Consider the following 20,531-nt stretch of genomic DNA (forward strand, 5'->3'; position numbering starts at 1 on the left):
CACGAGGTCAGGAGATCGAGACCATCCTGGCTAATACGGTGAAACCCCGTCTCTACTAAAGAATACAAAAAAAAACTAGCCGGGCGACGAGGCTAAAGAATACAAAAAAAAACTAGCCGGGCGACGAGGCGGGCGCCTGTAGTCCCAGCTACTTGGGAGGCGGAGGCAGGAGAATGGCGTGAACCCGGGAGGCGGAGCTTGCAGTGAGCTGAGATCCGGCCACTGCACTCCAGCCTGGGCGACAGAGCCAGACTCCGTCTCAAAAAAAAAAAAAAAAAAAGAAACTCCAACAGTTCTAATGAATAAAGAGGATTATAAAATCCTGGGGGGATTAGCATATGCTGCTTGAGGACTTGGTCACACTGCTCGTTAGCCATGCCATGGATGATTTGCAGGCAGCCCGTTTTTTCCTCCTAAGCTTGAAAGCTAAAAATAGAATTAAAGGTGATAAGGGCATCAATTCCCAGACAGCTAAGCTGTTTAAACCATTTATTTATTTATTTATTTGAGACGAAGTCTCACTGTTCCACCCAGGCTGGAGGGCAGTGGTACAATCTCGACTCACTTCAACCTCCGCCTCCCAGGTTCAAGCGATTCTCCTGCCTTGGCCTCCCAAGTAGCTGGGATTACAGGTGTCCCCCCACCATGCCCCGCTAATTTTTGTATTTTTAGTAGAGCCAGGGTTTCACCATGTTGACCAGGATGGTCTCGAACTCCTGATCTCAGGTAATCTGCCCACCTCAGCCTCCCAGAGTGTTGGGATTCCAGGCCTAAGCCACCACACCCAGGCTGTTTAAACCATTTATAATTGCACATTCCTTTTTAGACATAATTTTCTTTCTTTTTTACTTATACAATATTAAAAGGTACGAGTGCAGTTTTGTTACATGGATATATTGCACAGTGGTGAAGTCTGGGCCTTTAGTGTAACCATCATCTGAGTAGCACACATTGTACCCACTAAGTAATTTCTCTCTTTTTTTTTTTTTTTTTTTTTTTTTTTTTTTTTTTTTTTTTTTTACGGATCTTGCTCTGGCCCCTGGAGTGCAGTGGCCGGATCTCAGCTCACTGCAAGCTCCGCCTCCCGGGTTTCACGCATTCTCCTCAGCCTCCTAGACTAAGCCACCTCGACGGCTAGTTTTTTGTATTTTTAGTAGAGACGTTCACCGTGTTAGCCAGGATGTCTCGATTCTGACCTCGTGATCCTCTCGGCCTCCCAAAGTGCGATTACAGGCTTGAGCCACCGCGCCCGGCAGTAATTTCTCTCTTACCCTTTCCAGCCTCTTACCCTAAAGTCTCCATTGCCTGTCGTTCCACATTCTGTGTCCATGTGTGCAGATTATTTAGCTCCCAATTATAAGTGAGAACATGCAGTATTATCTTAAGTGAAACAATTTATAAAGTCAAATACTGCATGTTCTCACTTATAAGTGGGAGCTAAATAATCTACACACATGGACAATGTGTGACGTTGAGGATTTTTTTCATATGCTTGCTGGCTATTTGTATGTATTTTTTTGAAAAACATGTATTCATGTTCTTTGCCCACTTTTTAATGGGGTTGTTTGTGTGTGTGCTTGTGTTTGCTTTTTTTTTTTTTTGAGTTGTTTGAGTTCCTTGTAAATTCCGCCTATTAGTCCTCTGTTGAATGCATAGTTTGCAAATATTTTCTCCCATTCTACAGGTTGTCTGTTCATTCCTATTGAGTATTTCTTTAGATGTGCAAAGCTTTTTAGTTTAAGTAAATCTCATTTGTCAACTTTTGTTTGTGTTGCCTGTGCTTTCGAGGTCTTAGTCATGAATTCTTTGCCTAGACCAATGTCCGGAAGTGTTCTCCCTAGATTTTCTTCTAGTATTTTTATGCTTTCAGGTCATACATTTAAGTCTTTAATTCATCTTGAGTTGATTTTTGTACATGGTAAGAGATATGGAGTCCAGTTTCATTCTTCTGCATATGGCAACCAGTTTTTGTAGTGTAGCAGGACAGGAGGCAGACAAAACTCCTCAAACACCAAGTTAAAGAAGGAAGGGGTTTATTTGACCAGGGGCATGGGCAAGACTTCTGTCTCAAGAGCCAAGCTCCCCGAGTGAGCAATTCCTGTCCCTTTTAAGGGCTCACAACTCTAAGGGGGTGCACGTGAGAGGGTCGTGATGATTGAGCAAGCAGGGGGTACATGAGTTGGGGGCTGAATGTGCCAGTAATTAGATTGGAACAAAACAAGATAGGGATTTTCACAGTGCATTTCTTTTTTTTTTTTTTTTGAGATGAGTCTCACTGTGTCGCCCAGGCTGGAGTGCAGTGGCTGGATCTCAGCTCACTGCAAGCTCCGCCTCCCAGATTCCTGCCATTCTCCTGTCTCAGCCTCCCGAGTAGCTGGGACTACAGGCACCCGCTACCATGCCCAGCTAGTTTTTTGTATTTTTTAGTAGAGACGGGGTTTCACCATGTTAGCCAGGATGGTCTCGACCTCCTGACCTCGTGATCTGCCCATCTCAGCCTCTCAAAGTGCTGGGATTACAAGCTTGAGCCACCGCACCCGGCCTTCACAGTGCGTTTCTATACAATGTCTGTAATCTATAGATAACATAACTGATTAGGTCGGGGTCGATCTTTAACTACCAGGCCCAGGGTGCAGCGCCGGGCTGTCTGCCTGTGGATTTCATTTCTGCCTTTAGTTTTTACTTCTTCTTTCTTTGGAGGCAGAAATTGGGCATAAGATGATATGAGGGGTGGTCTCCTCCCTTATTAGCACCATTTATTAAAAAGGATATCCTTTTCCCAGTGTATGTTTTTGTTGACTTTGTCAAAGATCAGTTGGCTGTAGATTTGTGGCTTTATTTCTGGGTTCTCTATTCTGTCTCATTGATCTGTGTATCTATTTTTATGCCAGTGCCATGCTGTTTTGGTGACTATATCCTTGCAGAATAATTCAAAGTCAAGTAATATGATGCCTCCAGCTTTGCTCCTTCTGGACAGGATTGCTTTGGCTATTTGTGCTCTCTTTTGGTTCCATATGAATTTTGGGGTTGTTAGACATAATTTTCTTTCTTTCTTTTTTTTTTTTTTTTTTGAGGCAGAGTCTCACTCTGTCGCCCAGGCTGGAGTGCAGTGGCACAATCTCGGCTCACTGCAAGCTCTGCTTCCCGGGTTCACGCCATTCTCCTGCCTCAGCCTCCTGGGTAGCTGGGACTATGCTCCCACCACCGCGCTCGGCTAATTTTTTTTTTTTTTTTTGTATTTTTAGTGGAGACGGGGTTTCACCGTGTTAGCCAGGATGGTCTCGATCTCCTGACCTCGTGATCCACCCGCCTCGGCCTCCAAAAGTGCAGGAATTACAGGCGTGAGCCACCACGTCTGGCCTGACATAATTTTCAAGATATGTTCAGGTTTCATTTTTGTTCTTTAATTTTATGTATTTTCTTCCCAATAATGCTATAAGCTTAAGTCAAAAATTGTTTTGCTTATAGCTAAAGAGTCCCTGCTTTCAGCCTGCCTTGTGATTTTCATCTTGTTGCAGTTGAATTATATTTGTGGCATCTCTGCTTTTTGTAGTTTTTGTATCAACACCTTGGTTTTTTGCCTTTTTACTAACTTTTTTTTTTTTTTTTTGAGACAGAGTTTCGCTCTGACACCCAGACTGGAGTGCAGTGGCACAATCTCAGCTCACTGCAACCTCTGCTTCCCAGGTTCAAGCGATTCTCCTGCCTCAGTCGACCAAGTAGCTGGGACTATAGGCACCCACCACCATGCCCAGCTAATATATATATATACGTATATTTATTTTATTTTATTTTTTTAGTAGAGACAGGGTTTCACCATGCTTGTCAGGCTGGTCTCGAACTCCTGACCTCAAGTGATCCGCCCACCTTGGCCTCCCAAAGTGTTGGGATTACGGGTGTGAGCCACCGCACCCAACTGGCTTTTTACTAAATTTTTAAAATTACAAGGTTAAAATACAATGAAACACTCAAGTAATTGCATCAACCATCTCTTTTGTACAGACTGAGATTACTCTCCTGGTGACCCTGAACTCATAGGGGCAGCAGGTGGAAATGTGCATTCACTACTTGGTGGAAAGAAGTCTGAATTGGGGAAGTATTTATACATATGTGAAATTCCAATGTACTAGGGTGTCCTGTATTTTATCTGGTAACCCTGAGGGCAGTCCTGTGAGCTGTGGGGCACCTGTCCTGGAGACTGTGGCAGGTAGTCAAAGCGACATGAGTTGGGGATAGGTTTTGCATGTCTGTGGAAAGGCCTTGCTGATGAATTTGATTTGAAGATTGAGAAACAGAGGGATCAAGGGCGATTTCTTGGTTTTAAACTTCGGCACCTGGTGCCCTTTACTGAGATGGAGAAGATGGGAGAGGAGTGGGTTGCGAGTGTGTTGTGATATGGACAGGTCTTATTGACGGGGTGTGGTGGGCGTCCAAATGGAGATGTGGAAGTTTGATTCTGAGTGAGCTCAAGATCATCGTGGTGTGTTCTACCACATCCCTTCTAGCTCTCTCCCCGCTTTCTCCCATCTAGTGTTCCCTTGCTCAAATGGAAGGAGAGAGGCACAGCTTAGAGCACAGTGTAACTGGGGCAAGCTACCTTCAAGATAATCGTTTAAACACCAGCTAGACTGCTACAAGAAAAGAAATGATGGTAAAAATAAATGTACTTCAACAGAATTTGACTAAAGAATATTTCATTGTGTAACAGATTTCTGTGTGCCCCTTTTGCAATGTATCTCTTAGGATGTGTTGCTAGGCATAATGAAACAAAATGTTTTTCCCAATGAAGTGGTTATTTTGCAATGAAAGCCAGTCAAGGAAAGAAATCAGGCTTGAACATAGTCACAACCTTTATAAAATCTAACACTACGGTTAGACCATATCACGCCTGCACTTAAGTAGTTTTGGAAATTTTAACCCAAATAAGAAATTCTTGGCTGGGCATGGTGGCTTCTGCCTGTTATCCCAGTACTTTGGGAGGTCGAGGCGAGCGGATCACCTGAGGTCAGGAGTTTGAGACCAGCCTGGCCAACATGACGAAACCCCGTCACTACTAAAAATACAAAAAATTAACTGGGCATGGTGGCTACTCAGGAGACTGAGGCAGGAGAATCGCTTGAACCTGGGAGACAGAGGTTGCAGTGAGCCGAGATTACGCCACTGCATTCCAGCCTGGGTGACAGAGTGAGACTCCATCCAAAAGAAAAAAAAAAAACAAAACAGAAAAGAAAAGAAATTCTTTCATTATAAGAAAAAAAGAAATACACATAAGCACAGTTACAATATTATATTTCCTGATTAAAAATATATTTTTTATGGACTATAAATATTATAATTTCTCTTAAAATGGCCTTTATGTAAAAAGTTTATTCTCCTTGACTTTACTTTTATATAGTAATGAAATTTCATAATTAAATCTATATTTTGTATTATCAATATTTAACCACTAGAAGAATTGATGATGCTACTTATTAAAAATGACAAATGATGTAACAGAGTTAGTGGGAAGTCAGCCTGTTGAAACCATTTTACTAGGTAAGTATTGTGATTACAAAGGGGTTGAATATAAAATGGCCTCATATTAAAAAAAATTTTGCAAAAATCAAAACTGGCCGGGCGCGATGGCTCAAGCCTGTAATCCCAGCACTTTGGGAGGCCGAGACGGGTGGATCACGAGGTCAGGAGATCGACACCATCCTGGCTAACACGGTGAAACCCCGTCTCTACTAAAAAATACAAAAAAAACTAGCCGGGCGAGGTGGCGGGCACCTGTAGTCCCAGCTACTTGGGAGGCTGAGGCAAGAGAATGGCGTGAACCCGGGAGGTGGAGCTTGCAGTGAGCCGAGATCCGGCCACTGCACTCCAGCCTGGGCGACAGAGCGAGACTCCGTCTCAAAAAAAAAAAAAAAAAAAATCAAAACTGGATATACCCCATGACCGTTTCCTTTCCCCCAGCCCCTCTGTTAAAATCTTTTAGCAAAAAGGTTTTACCAAATAATTCGCATTGAAATATAAATAGTTTTAAAGTTTGCTATGTTGCTTTCTTTCCAAAGGTATTCAGATTTTAGTAGGGGACAAAAATGTACCCTAAGTCAAGTGAGTGTAAGAATTACCTATATTGTTTGCTACAAATGCAAATGCCCACAGCCCCCAGGTAAAGTGTCATTCGGGAGCTGCCTGCTGCAGGGCCCAAGAATCTGTATTTTTTACAAGTACTCTGGTCATTCTTGGACCTCGCAAATCTAGAAAACACCAGCTTGAATAAAACGATTAAAGTTGTGCTTGCCGAATTTCAACTACTTTAAAGGTACCAGTGGTGGAGGAGAAATAATTGCACATCAATTATTTTATTAATGAAATGATTTAGCAAAGTGTAAACGCCTGTAATGGGCTTGGCAGTGTCCTGGGTGCTGAAGGTACTGAGCGGAATAGGACATGAGACAATAGGACATGAGACAAGTGCTCTACCTGAAATAAGCACAGACGTGGAAGAAGGGACGTGTAGTTTTGTCTGGGGATTCGGCACAGTTTTTACAGAGGATGTGGTCTGTGAAATGGGTGATTTGAAACATGAAGGAGGCTGCTTATGGGGTGGGTTATTCTGGGAAGCAAGCAGGTGCAAGAGCACCAGAAGGTATGAAGGGCTGTGGAGTACTAGGCTTCCTTGTGGCTGGGAGAGAGTATGAGAAGAGATGAGCAGCTTATGAAACCAGGAAGACAGGTTATTGTGGAGGAGTGACTTGCTAAGCTCTATCAGACGAGTAACGAGCGAGGAAACAGGGGAGAGATAAAACCATGGCTGCTTTTGGAAAGATAAGTGGACTAGCCTGCAGCATGGAGAATGGCGAGCTGGAGGGTTGTTGGTGTGTGTGTGTGTGTGCACGTATGACAGAGAGAGAAAGAAGAGGGACTATGAATGGCATGGGAAATAAGAGAAAGGCAGGCCAGGTCAGAGGGTTTTTAGGATGGCCGGTGAGGTCCAGGAGGGTCTGGAGGTCGGCCACGAGGTGGAGAAGAGGTTGAGGACTCAGACACTAATCTAAGGGGAAGGGAGACACTGTGTTCTAAGGCAGCCAGCCCTGCTGCTCCCTGTAAGCGCTTTATGTATTTGACATGAAATATACTGAGGCGGCCCCCATGCTTTAGGGTGCAAATGCTCCCCTAAGGTGAGAGTGGAAGAAGAGAAAAGGAGAAGGCTCTTATTTGCTCATGTGAGCTGTGTAGAGTTCCTTCAGAGCTCAGAGAGGCACTGTGCAGTAATCAAGCCAGGTCAGCTGCTGGGACTAGGGGCCCGGGTAGGTCACAGCCCTGCCGGCCGGCCGCATGCCTTCTAGGATCAGCCCAATCTCTGGAACCTTTCCCGAGGCCTCCGTTTTCAGGAATTTTCTTGGGAACCCAGATAACAGAATGGCCATAGTTGATGATTATGTTCCTCCTACCTCTTTTCCATCAGCCTCCCTCACCTTCCCCTTCCAGACATGAGAAAACACTGTTTCACTACAACATCCAGTAGATTTACCTAACTGGTAAAATAAGAAAGGCCAAGGAAGTTGCTGTTCTCTTCACTCCCACCCATCCTGTTCATTTGGTTTGTAACAGTGGAGCCAAGTTTCAAACAAATGTAGAAAAGGTGAGCACTGCTAATGATGTGTTTCAGATGGGATTCAGGGACAACTCAACTTGAAATTGCCTCTTAGCCATCTGTTTGTGTGCCTGGGGTTTCACCTGCTTTGAATTAGGTTAATTTAATAATTGCCAATTAGACTGGGAGAGTACAAATGGTTTTGTTAGATTAAAAAGTTACATTTTATAATACTTACTGTATTAACCATGGGCTGATGATGCTGCTTGTACTCTGTGTTAAAGCCTTATCTATTATCTGTCCTTCCTTTTGAAAATCTCTTTTATTTCAGTTTCCATCACTGTGTTGCAGCTGTCCAGTCTCTCTGGCATTCTAGAATGGATGCTGCCTGCCTTCCATATTGCAACTCATAAGGTTCTTTGCCTGATGTTTTGTGAACATACACACTGCAATCCCAGATACCATTAAGCCTCTGCTATCCAGGTTTATTTACATTAACTATAGTTTTTTAAAATGTATTTTATTAAACTCATTTTTTTAAAAAAACAAATACTTCTGTGAAACCAGAACCAAACAAAGAAGAAGTATTTGAGGTCCTGGATCTTTAAATTTTATGATCTTGGACCTGGCTCACGCCTGTAATCCCAGCACTTTGGGAAGCCGAGGCGGGTGGATCACCTGAGGTCAGGCGTTTGAGACTAGCCTGGTCAACATGGTGAAACCCTGTCTCTATTACAAATACAAAAAATTAGCTGGGCATCGTGGTGGATGCCTGTAATCCCAGCTACTCCGGAGGCTGAGGCAGGAGGATCTCTTGAACCTGGGAGGCGGAGGTTGCAGTGAGCCGAGATTGTGCCATTGCACTCCAGCCTGAGTGACAAGAGCAAGACTCCGTCTCAAAAAATAATGAAAAATTAAAAAAAGTAAATTCTCCTTACATATAAAACATATGAAGCAGTGCTGCCAAAGAGAGAGAGAGAAAGAGAAGGAAAGAGAGAGAGAGAAGAGAGGAAGAGAGAGAGAGAGAGACATCGAGGATAAGAGAGAACAAAGATTATGATTTCTGAAAAAAAGGAATGGATATTCAGTAAGCATGTACTTACTATACACCATAAGCTCTAAGATATGATATGAGTATGTTTCTATTTTAATACCTCTAAACTCACAAATAATGGCATCTTAATATTTTAAAGGGTAGCCATTGTTTTAAAAGCATATAAAATAATGGTATAAAAATTACAGCTATCTTAAGTTCAGTAAATATAGAACTTTGAGTAAGTCAATTTGATAATTCCCCTTTATGGTAAATTATCTCATGATAGTTTCATGTTTAAATCTTCAGAAAAAAATTTTATTGAGTTGATCATTGACTTAAAAATGGTAGTATTTTATTGGTTTTACAGAAACATTTATTTTGTTTTTGTTTTTGTTTTGTTTTTTTTGAGACGGAGTCTCGCTCTGTCACCCAGGCTGGAGTCCAGTGTCGCGATCTCAGCTCACTGCAAGCTCCGCCTCCCGGGTTCACGCCATTCTCCTGCCTCAGCCTCCCGAGTAGCTGGGACTACAGGCGCCGCCACCACACCCGGCTAGTTTTTTGTATTTTTTAGTAGAGACGGGGTTTCACCGTGTTAGCCAGGATGGTCTCGATCTCCTGACCTCGTGATCCGCCCGTCTCGGCCTCCCAAAGTGCTGGGATTACAGGCTTGAGCCACCGCGCCCGGCCTTATTTTGTTTTTTGAGGGGAAAGTGAATATTGAGGAAAAATAGTGACTGTGTTCAATGTTATGCTTGTAACATCTGCAAACTGCATCTGATGAGGCTGTTTCCTATTGTCTACTGTTAAATGGTCCTTTTTCTAACTTAAAAATAGTGCATCTAAGGCTAAACCTTCAATTTCTTCTGGACTCTGTCAGGTTACTTTGGGTGATTTTGAAAGATTTCCATACATAATACTGCTCTGGAAGGGTGCGTGTGAATATGGCTCACAAAAGCAGTGAAAACGTGTACCTACACCGAGGACAGCAATGTGGGCTATACTGCGACAACTGTTTTAGATAGCCAGCCTGTGTCTGATGACGATTCCCGAGTGCCAGATGCAAAGGAAGATATAAATCCCTCACCATGTCCTGAATTCCACAGTGCCTCTCCCTCCTCCCCTGGGAGTGGAGCCCAGGCTGACCTCTCTCTGGCTCCATCCTGGAAACGTGTGTGGGAATGGCAGCATTGCTCTTTACCCCATGCCTAATACTGCAATGGCACCTTAGGCTGTGTGTGTCAGACAGAAAAATAAAACATCATATTTTTGTTAATTTTGGGTGATGAGTGAGGTCAGGGAGAGTTATTATTTTGAGACTGCTATATTTTTTCTCTTTTTAAAAAACAGATGGGGCTGGGCACAATGGCTCACACCTGTAATCACAGCACTTTGGGAGGCTGAGGCAGGTGGATTATTTGAGGCCAGGAGTTCAAAACCACCCTGGCCAACATGGTGAAATCCCATCTCTACTAAAAATACAAAAATTAACCAGGCGCCGTGGTGCATGCCAGTAATCCCAACTACTCAGGAGGCTGAGGCACCTGATCCCGGGAGACAGAGGCTGCAGTGAGCCGAGATCACACTACTGCACTCCATCCTGGGTGATAGAGTGAGACTCTGTCTCAAAAAAAAAGAAAAAAAAGAGAGAGAGAGTGAAAGATGGGATCTTGCTCTGTCACCCAGGCTAGAGTACAGTGGTGTGATTGTAGCTCACTGCAGCCTTGAACTCCTAGGCTCAAGTGATTGTCCTGCCTCAGCCTCCCAAGTAGCTGGGACTATAGGCGTACACCACCACACCCAGCTAATTTTTATTTTTTGTAGAGACAAGGTCTTGCTATGTTGCCCAGGCTGATTTTGAACTTTTGGGCTAAACTGATCCTCCTGCCTCAGCCTCTCACAGTGCTGGGATTGTAGGCATGAACCACCAAAAACTGCTGTTTAAAAGTGTTTATATTCTGGATACACTAATAGCATTTTGTCCAACTTGTGGAGTGGAGAGAGTGGGGAAGGGGAGGATAGTGCTAATGAACTGTGACAGGGGCTAGAAAGAAGAAAAGAAAAAAGTTCCCTAAATAAGCTCCTACTGGGTGTCCTCCATTCACATGGAGCCAGGGCCTTGCCTTTTAGGCACTTACTCTTCCAGTGTCTATTTTATAATGTGTTCAAGAAGGATACCAGAATCAGAGATGAATAGAATTAGAGTTAAAAGGGATAGATATTTTGTTTGACCCAGAAAAAGTTAAGGAATATGCTTGAGATATTCAGTGGCAGAGGGTGGAATAGATACTCCCAAATCTCCTGATGTGAAGTTCTGTGTTTGTCAAACATGACTGTGTAAAAGATTAATTTAAATGTAACGACGTGTTGTATTCATAGAAGTTCTTTGGGTTTCTGTGGAAACCTCCTATTCCTAGCTTAAGCAGAAATGGGGGTTTTATTGGAAGGAAGCTGAGATATTGCACCAAACTGCACAAAGTTGAATGAAGAGCTGACTAAGCAAGGCCGCACTGAGAAGGAACCATGGTGGTGTGGGCGGTGGTAGCGGCAGCAGCAGCTTGCAGATCTCCCACTGCTGATGCTGCTCATCTCAGACAGCTCTCCACTCTCTGCTGTCTGTCTCTGGCTCAGACAGGACACTTTGTGTGGCTGTTTCCTTCCACAAGGCCTCAGTGGGAGCAAGCCAGCCTCCCACAGGCCTCTCAGACAGACCACCCCCTTCCTCCCTCTCCTGTTAACCTGCTTTTATTTCCTTAATTGCACTTATCACCATGCAGAAGCCTATGTGTTTGTTCCCCTGTGGAGATGTAAAAACACGGATGCCCAGGCCTAACTCCCAGAGACTCTGATTAAACCTAGTCTGGGCTATGGAGCCGGGACATGTGCATTTTTCTTACAAGTTCTAATGTGCAACCAGGATTAAGAATCATTGCCTTCTGCATCGACAGGACAAATCAAAATGTGCAGCAAAATACATGTTTAAGTGAATCAAGAAGACAGATCTAGAAACAATTGTTAAGGAATAATAATGCATTTGTCTATCACCACACATAAGTGATGCTGACCAGAGACCTCCCAGAATGAGTGGTGCCAGGTGCTCGGTTGAACCTTACTATGGCCTTGTGGGGGAGGGAGCAGTGTCCTCATTGTCCATATTAGTCACTGAGGTGGAGGGATTCAGGCTCAGTGTATGCCCACAGTTCTTTGGCAAATCCCACCACCAGGTCAGCCAACTACACGGGGATTCTGACCGGCTCCTTATGGGTGCCCATGACGGGCTGTGCAAAAGTGGTGGTGAGATTTCTCCACCTTCATGGAGGTGTGGTACCCAGGGGAGGTGGACTTCAGCAGCAAGAACAGGCTGGGTGCAGTGGCTCGTACCTGTATTCTCAGTACTTTGGGAGTCCGAGGCAGAGAATTGCATGAGCTCAGTTGTTCAAGACCATGGGAGACCCTGTGTCTACAAAAAAAAAAAAAAAGATAGTAGTTAGACATTCCCAAAAGGCAGGACTATTGAATGTTGGGCGGTGTCACCAGGAGATAACACATTTTAAGCAGAAATAATAGGGGAGAAAGAGGATCTCAATTATTTCAAGAAAAGCAGAACTTGCTGGGCTTTCGGGGCTAATTAAAGGAAATAGGAAAAATGAACATGTGTGAGAATCTAAACCTAACAGTAGTTTATTGAAAAGAAGAGAAAGAGTGGAGAGGGAAATGAAGTTTTGATTTTTGTCTTTTTAGGAAATTGAGATATAATTTAGTGTTTGTACTTTAAGTTAGTGTAGAGTTTGAGTGAGAAGAATGAGGAACAAAAATATGAATGCTCTATCCCTATAGTGCTTTTCACAGAAATAATGGAATAGAATAGGCTTCACTACCGCGTCTGGAAACCCTCCCTCTGTCAGGGTGATTTAGAAATCGACTGATTTTACCATGGAGGGATGGGATGGGCCACAGGCTGGGGTTTGAAGAAAGAATCTATAATCCTTTTGGTCTTAACCATTAGGCAAATTTAGCTTCCTGGTCTCAGAAAGAAAAAACACACCCACAAAAAGAAAAACCCATGCCCGTGGGAACAAGTAACTTCCTCCTCCTGGGGCTGCTTGAAAACCCTAATCTTCCTCTCACCAGGCCAAGTCCCTTCCCTTCTCAGCGGGAGGCTGGCTGGGGCATCCAAGAAGCCACAACGGGCCCTGGGGAGGGAGAATGCGCACGTCTGGGTGAGCGGTTGAATGTGCATTGGCTGAGGTGTGAGGCTCGGGAAATGGCTCTCCAGGCAAAGACACTGCTTGTAGGCAGCGTCTTTATAATTCTTTGTACCTGGGAAAGTGAAGGGTTGGGCGGGGGGAGTGTGCGGGGGGGGGGGGGGGGGGGGCGGTGCTTTGTCACGTGGCCCCCCTCTTTGCTTCTTTGTCTGTCCTCCAACTTAACATGCCTTGAGGCTGAAAAACAGAATTCCTCATTTTTTACTCAGTGACAAAATCAGAGAAAAAAGTCAATGCCAATTGAAAAAGACATATCTGCAAACACAGAACTAATTTTTCTCCCAAATATGTGAGCATGGGCTGTAAATATAGTAAAATAATTCAGCAGATTAATTGTGGGAAGGCCAGTGTTAGGTGGGGAAGAATCTGAAACCTGGACCACCAGAATTCCAGTAAAGTGAAGAGAGGGCTAGAATTGAGGTGAAGCTGTGGGAGTTGGGGACGCATCAGACATTATCTGGAGTGCTGTGAAAATTTACACTGCTTTCTTTTTTAGCAGGATTCCCATTCATAAAGCCTCTTTAGCAATTTTTGTTTAACAATTTTGTTCATGCAGAATGTCACAGGAGCCTTTCTTAAGTGTGATCATGTCACTATAACCTGGCTTTCCTTGTTTCGGAGGACAGGGAGGGATAATGGGAAGGAACACATTGTTTACTTCCTCTAGGAGAGCATTTAACATATGCTGTTTCATTTAATCCTTGTGGTGACCCCTGATGGAGGACTATTATCTACACTTCACAGATGAGGAAAATGAAGTTTAACGAAGTAACTTGCTGATGTTTGTATGTCTATTAATAAATGAAGAACAAGGATAGACCCAATTTCCCCTCATTCCAAAGCCCTTTGCTACTTTACTTCAGGAATTTTTTTTTTTTTTTTTTTTTTTTGAGACAGAGTCTCACTCTGTTGCCCAGACTGGAGTGCAGTGGCACAAATCTTGGCTCACTGCAAACTCTGCCCCTCCCCCACACCCTTCTCCACCCCAGCACTGGGTTCCAGTGATTCTCCTGCCTTCGCTGGGATTACAGGCACGTGCTACCACACCTGGCTAATTTTTGTATTTTTAATAGAGGCAGTGTTTCGCCATGTTGGCTAGGCTGGTCTTGAGCTCCTGATCTCAGGTGATCTGCCTGCCTCGGCCTCCCAAAGGGCTGGGATTATAGGTATGAACCACCACGCCCAGCCAGGAAATTTTTAAGTAAAAGATTTTCAGCCTACATTCATTGAATGATTACAGATTCTCAGATAATGGGGGACATTTTGTTTGTTTTCGTGGTCTAAATATGTCTGAAACAAAAACAATTTTGGGAGTTAACATTTATTAATCATCTATTATAAACCAAATACATTGTAGCTAATAATTAAAATATATTCCACTTATGGAATTGCTGCTGACCACAAACTATGGAATAAGCCCATGGAATTTCTAAGTTCACTTTAATCCAATACATGGCGCTTTGTTGCTGGCTTGGTAACCAGGTAGTCCACTGTGTATGTTTTATTGAAGCAAGTTGTCTACAAAGAAGCGGGATAGATGGTGTCTGTCCTCAAGGGGTTTACAGTCTATCAAGGAGACAGCTATACACACATTAACGGATAGACAGCTCTAGAGTTACATAACAGACATAAAGTTGTACTATACAAGAGTTGTTCTGGGGCTTGGGACAAAATTCCAAATTGATTGTGGAGAGAAGAAATCCGAGGAGAGAAGGATGTGGGCTATTGTAGACCAGGCAATATGGGTTTTGAGTTACATTTGGAAGACAGGTGAGATTTGTGTAAATGGGTAGGAGTGCATGAGCCAAGATGAGAAGGCAGGTGATGCCACCATGCCAATTAGGAGTCTTACATTTGGAGTAACACAGGTGATGGTGAGGCAGGTTGAGGCCGGCCTGGGAGAGGCAGGGAGGGGCAGGTTGAATATTTCAGATTTTGTCCTGTTGGCAGGGGTGTTGATAGCAATATTACAAATGATGGTATATTAGTAATAATAATGTTTAAAATTTATTGAGCATTTACTCCACTGGATACTCTTTATTCCACAGATATTTACAGAACATTTACAAGTGCAGAACAATGTTTCTTGCACTGATAATACAAGGTGGTGCAAAACTGACAGGAATCCCTGCTCTCATGGAGCTTACAGTAACAGAGGAGAGATGGACAGATGATAAAATAGGTACATTCTTCTGTGGGTGCTGTAGGGAAGCATAAGGACAGGAGTGGGTAGAGAATGAATGGAAAAGGGAGATCACAGTTTTCTTTATTTTTATTTTTAATTTGGGCAGAGTCTTACTTTGTCACTCAGTCTGGAGTGCAGTGGCATAAACAGAGCTCACTGCAGCCTCAAACTTCCAGGCACAAGTGATCCTCTCACCTCAGCCTCCTGAGTAGCTGTGACTACAGGCATGTGCCACCATGCCCAGCTAATGTGTTTAGATTTTTTATAGAGAGGGGGTCTCACTGTGTTACACAAGCTAGCCTCGAACTCCTGGGCTCAAGCAATTCTGCCTCAGCCTCCCCAAGTGCTGGGATTATAGGCATGAGCCACCACACCTGACTGACATCACAATTTTAAAGCCTGGTTCTATGTGTGCCAGTGTATTAACTTATCTAATTGGGTAAATAATAGGTAGAAGACAGTCTCTGAAGAATTTTGAATATAGGCTGGGTATAGTGGCTCACACTTGTAATCCCAGCACTTTGGGAGGCTGGGGTGGGTGAACTCTCAAGAGTTCAAGACCAGCCTGGTCAACATGGTAAAACCCGGTTTCAACTAAAAATACAAAATTAGCTGGGAGTGGTGGCACACGCCTATAATCCCAGCTACTGGGGGAGCTGTGGCAGGTGAATCACTGGAACCTAGCAGGCGGAGGCTACAGTGAGCTGAGATTATGCCACTGCACTCCAGCCTGGCCAAAAAGAGCGAAATTCCATCCAAAAAAAAAAGATTTTTGAATATAAAGTAACGTGATGAAAATGGAATTCATAAAGATGAGTGTAGCAAAACGGGAGGGTGCCAGCTGGGAGGCAACCTCAGCAACCTGGGATGGTTAGATGTAGCAGGGCTGTTGTAGCAATTAATATTAGGTAGGGTTTAGTAGAGAAAGGAGACCAATATAGGGAAAAGAAATCAAAATTCACTATCTGCTCCATGCTTTTCCTGAGCCTAGAATCCAAGTGCAATTATATTGCAAAACTGACAGGGCTTGAGGGAGGGTGGACCTAATGAGTAAAATGTGACATGAAAGCGACAAGATGACTGAGGGTTTGAGCCTCGGGTGACTGGGATGGTGAGAAAAAACAATTTTTGATAAGGAAGACGGAAATTCAATAGAATTGTCTGTCATACTATTTAAGTAATTTAAAAAATTTTTGAAACAAATTGGGGTGGCCTCTAAGGTACTGATCCTTTCCGAGAGTCAGTAGTTTCTCCTAATGGCAGTGTGGGCAAGGTGAGAGGTAAAGCCGGTGGGTCCTGGTGCCAGGAGACCTGCTTCCCCTTCCCAACACATCTTCCAGTTTCCACCTCCCTTTCAAGCTACACCTGCTCTGTCCTAACCTGCCTTCCACTGCTTCCCACTTCTTACTTGCTCACAGATTCCCCAGTATGCTTGCTTCACAGTACTCTGAGTGTCTGATTTTTTCAAGGCAACCTGAGAGCAGAAGAAATGCAGGAGAGTTTCAGTTAGTGAGTATTTAGGTCAAACAACTTTTTTTTTTTTTTTTTGAGACAGGGTCTTGCTCTGTCCCCCAAGACTGGAGTCAGTGGCACAATCTCAGCTCGCAGCAACCTCTGCCTCCCGGGTTCGAGCGATTCTTCTGCCTCGGCCTCTTGAGTAGTTGGGATTACAGGTGCCTGCTGCCACACCCAGCTGATTTTTGTATTTTTAGTAGTGACAAGGTTTCACCATGTTGGCCAGGCTGGTCTCGAACTTCTGACCTCAAGTGATCTGCCCGCCTCGGCCTCCCAATTGTTGGTATAACAGGCATGAGCCACTGTGCCCAGCCAAGGTCAAACAACTTAATAAATGTTTGTTATAATGACTTAGTGCCATTTGAATATACTTATATATATATTTCAATGTATGTATATACATTGAAAGAAAAACATGTTTTTATATTATTCTTAAATGACCGCAGTTATTCTCAAATGGGATGTGTACACCCTGCCGCACAACTTCTCCAACCTTAGAATCATATTGGACACCCACTTTCTCACTTTCTGCCCCATTTTGATTTTCAGGTGGTACTTGTTTTCTTTTTTCTTTTTTCTTTTTTTAATTATAGCAACCATAGAAAACCCAGTTTTACAAATGTATGATGCTGTTGAAAGGAAGGTAGCATGATCTAATGCTGAAACAGTACTACCTTGAGTGAGTAGCTCTCACGATGTGTGAGAGATGTCATTGTGTTTCCCTTGAAAATTTGAAATATCCCAGGGCACCCCTGTGACTTCACCATGGCACCCTGGAGGGTCTCAAAACACAGTTTGGGAATTATGGTACAGGCCTGTTCTATACCATCTGTTTTCTTTCTCCTCAATTTTATGGCGCTTCTTGGCATCCTCATTTTTTTTTTCTTTCTTTTTTTGAGATGGAGTCTTGTTGTATCATCCAGGCTGGAGTGCAATGGCGTGATCTTGACTCACTGCAACCTTCACCTCCTGGGTTCAAGCATTCTCCTGCCTCAGCCTCCCCAGTAGCTGGGATTGCAGGCATCCACACACCATGCCCGGCTACTTTTTGTATTTTTAGTAGAAACGGGGGTCTCACTATTTTGGCCAGGCTGGTCTTGAACTCCTGACCTCAGGTAATCCACCTGCCTTGGCCTTCGAAAGTGCTGGTATTACAGGTGTGAGCCACCGTGCCCAGCTACATCCTCATTTTTAAGAAAATAACTGGATCCAGCCATGACTTTCCGTTTCGTCTTTTTCACCTTTAAACTCCTAGAGTGAGTTTACAGTGACTCTCCAGTTCACTTCTAGTGTCATATACTGCAGATACGTCACTTGATAAGTCACTGCTTTGGCTTCAAGCTTAATTCCTTGAAGCCAGAGGAACTTAGTTCCAAAGAATGGTTTCTTTTTTTGTTTGTTTGTTTGTTTGTTTGAGACGAGTCTCTCTGTCGCCCAGGCTGCAGTGCAGTGGTGCGATCTTGGCTCACGGCAACCTGCGCCTCCCGAGTTCAGGGGATTTTCCTGCCTCAGGCTCCCGAGTAGCTGGGATTATAGGCACCCACCACCATGCCTGACTAAGTTTTGCATTTTTAGTAGAGACAGGATTTCACCCTGTTGGCCAGGCTGGGGTGATCTGCTTGCTTCAGCCTCCCAAAGTGTTGGGATTACAGGCGTGAGCCACCGCGCCTGGCCTCCTTTTTTTGTTTGTTTTGAGACAGGTTCTTATTTTGGTTGCCCAGGCTGGAGTGCAGAGGTGCAATCACCGCTCACGGCAGCCTCAAACTCCTGGTCTCTAGCAATCCTCCCACCTCAGCCTCTCGGGTGGCTGGGACCACAGGCCTACACCACCATGCTTGGCTAATTTTTAGATTTTCTTTTGTAGAGACGAGTCTTATTATGTTGCCCAGGCTGGTCTTGTACTCCTGGGCTCAAGCAATCCTCCCGCCTCACCCCTTAAAGTGCTGGGATTACAGGTCCGAGCCACTGCGCTCCGCCAGAATGTTTTCCAGTTCTCATTCCTCCACCATATTTCTTTTGCGTTAAAAATCCTTGGCTAGGTTTTTTATCAAAAGTCATTGCCTGACTTTTGACCTTCATACTTTACCACAAGCTCATGGATGTGCCAGGCCTTAAAGGAGAAGGGCTTTCTATGTCTTTGCCTTCTGTGAACCCATTTAAACTCCACCACAGCAGTAGGGGGATGGGCGTTATCATTAACCCTTTTCATGGATGAGGAAGCAGGCCGGTGGTAACGCCAAGGCATCAGAATGGAACGGAAACACCACCTAGAGGTGCTGCCTGTCCACAGTTATGGCCAGGTTCCTGAGGACACCCTGGACGCTGGTGACTGGTATAAATAAGTGTCTTGCTGTGTTTGATTTTTAATTTTTATAACTATAGTTTTATAAAAGTAAATCATTATAGCTCATTGTGAACACTTTAGCAATGAAGAAAAAGAAAAACCAACTCACCACAGAAGCATAAAAGTGTTTATGTAAGCATTTTTGATTCAGTTTAATTTGATTTTAGTATTGCTTCCAAACATTTTTATTATGTAATCATAATGTATATAAAACTTTTTATCTTGTTTTACAAAAATTACATTATAAGCATTTTTTATTTAATTATGCAATTCTTTTAGCCATCCTTAATAAATTAATTTTTCTCACTTTCAAGGTGATTCTTGCACATAATTTAAAAACCAAGTAACTACACAGCTTTAACATAAAACAGCAGATTCCTGCCCCATCTTCCTGAAGCCCCTCCCACGTAGATTTACCCCGAGATCCAACCACTTTCTTGTCTTCAACTCAGTGGCTCTATGATATCCATTGAATGGCATCATGCAGTTTATGCACCTGCTGCCCATCCTGTGTTTACTTAATTGAGCTATTGAATGATTGATTGAGAGCAATGGTTCTGCAGGATTACTAAATGCTAATAAAGGCGTGTTCACTATGCATGTCTAGATGTGTAAGTTCAGAGCCAAATTATCAGATGTACTTTGCCTTGCCATTTTTATAAGCCTAATATAACTGTGCATTTCATTTATCATAAATGGCTCTGGGTAGATTAGGAGTAATGACTTTATTATTAAACATTAATAGATCTCCCAGCTCTTATCAGTTATTTTCCAAACCTAAAATTGAAGAAGTTTGGGAATTAAGCCAAGAAGATCTAATGAAATTCTATTGTATTTTAAATTATAATTATTAAAACAGAGCAGGTAACAGCCTACCCTTGATAATTGTAAAGACTACTGGGTGTTAAGAAGAGGCACATTATGTGGATACATGCAACTTCTCATAGAATATTTTCAGACAGCCCTCTTTTTGAAAATGGAGGATCCCTTTTCTGAAATACTGATTCCCAAGCATGTGGATTGGTGTCTGTACTGCCATGATATACTTTTTAAAAAATTAATAGGCTTTATTTTTTACAGCAGTTTAACATTTGTCTATTTTTTACTGCTCCTCGTGGAGCCCGGCTAACTCCTAGGCAGTGCACCCAGAGTTGCAGTTTTAGATTTAGATAAATTAGGCAGAAAATACAGATAATTGCCATCTAGCCATCACTGACTTCCTACCCTCAACTAGCTTATTATTAACATATAATTAACTCCTATTATGAACATGTTACATTAGTGTGGTACATTTGTTATCACTGATAAGCCAATGTTGATACGTTAATTAAAATCTACAGTTTTCATTAGGATTCACTCTTGATGTAGTACATTTCATGAATTTTGACAAGTGTATAATGACATATATTCACCATTATAGTCATATAGAATAGTTTCACTGCCTTAAAAATCCCCTGTTCTTCGCATGTTTATTCCCCTGTTCCCCAAACCTCTGGCAACCACTGATCTTTTTAGTGTCTCCACAGTTTTACCTTTTCCAGAGTGTCACACAGTTGGAATCACACAGTATGTAGCCTTTTCAGATTGGCTTCTTTCACTTAGTAATG

General features: G+C 43.2%; 1 protein-coding gene across 4 annotated transcripts in view; it reads left to right on the forward strand.

Moving 5' to 3' along the window:
* Nucleotides 1-20,531, forward strand: part of LYN (LYN proto-oncogene, Src family tyrosine kinase) — a 139,757-nt gene that overhangs the window by 28,745 nt on the left and 90,481 nt on the right. The window contains exon 1 of one of the 4 annotated variants that reach the window (XM_033202869.1): nt 12,758-12,835. The exons of 2 other annotated variants lie outside the window; for them this stretch is intronic. The gene's annotated coding sequence lies outside the window, so the exon portion shown is untranslated. Of the gene's footprint in view, nt 1-12,757; nt 12,836-20,531 lie in introns of those variants that run through there. One more of the 4 variants, XM_033202871.1, reaches the window with a different exon arrangement.

The sequence above is a fragment of the Trachypithecus francoisi genome, unplaced genomic scaffold (genome assembly GCF_009764315.1).
Source record: "Trachypithecus francoisi isolate TF-2019V2 unplaced genomic scaffold, Tfra_2.0 Lachesis_group7, whole genome shotgun sequence".
In the NCBI taxonomy this organism is placed as follows: Eukaryota; Metazoa; Chordata; class Mammalia; order Primates; family Cercopithecidae; genus Trachypithecus; species Trachypithecus francoisi.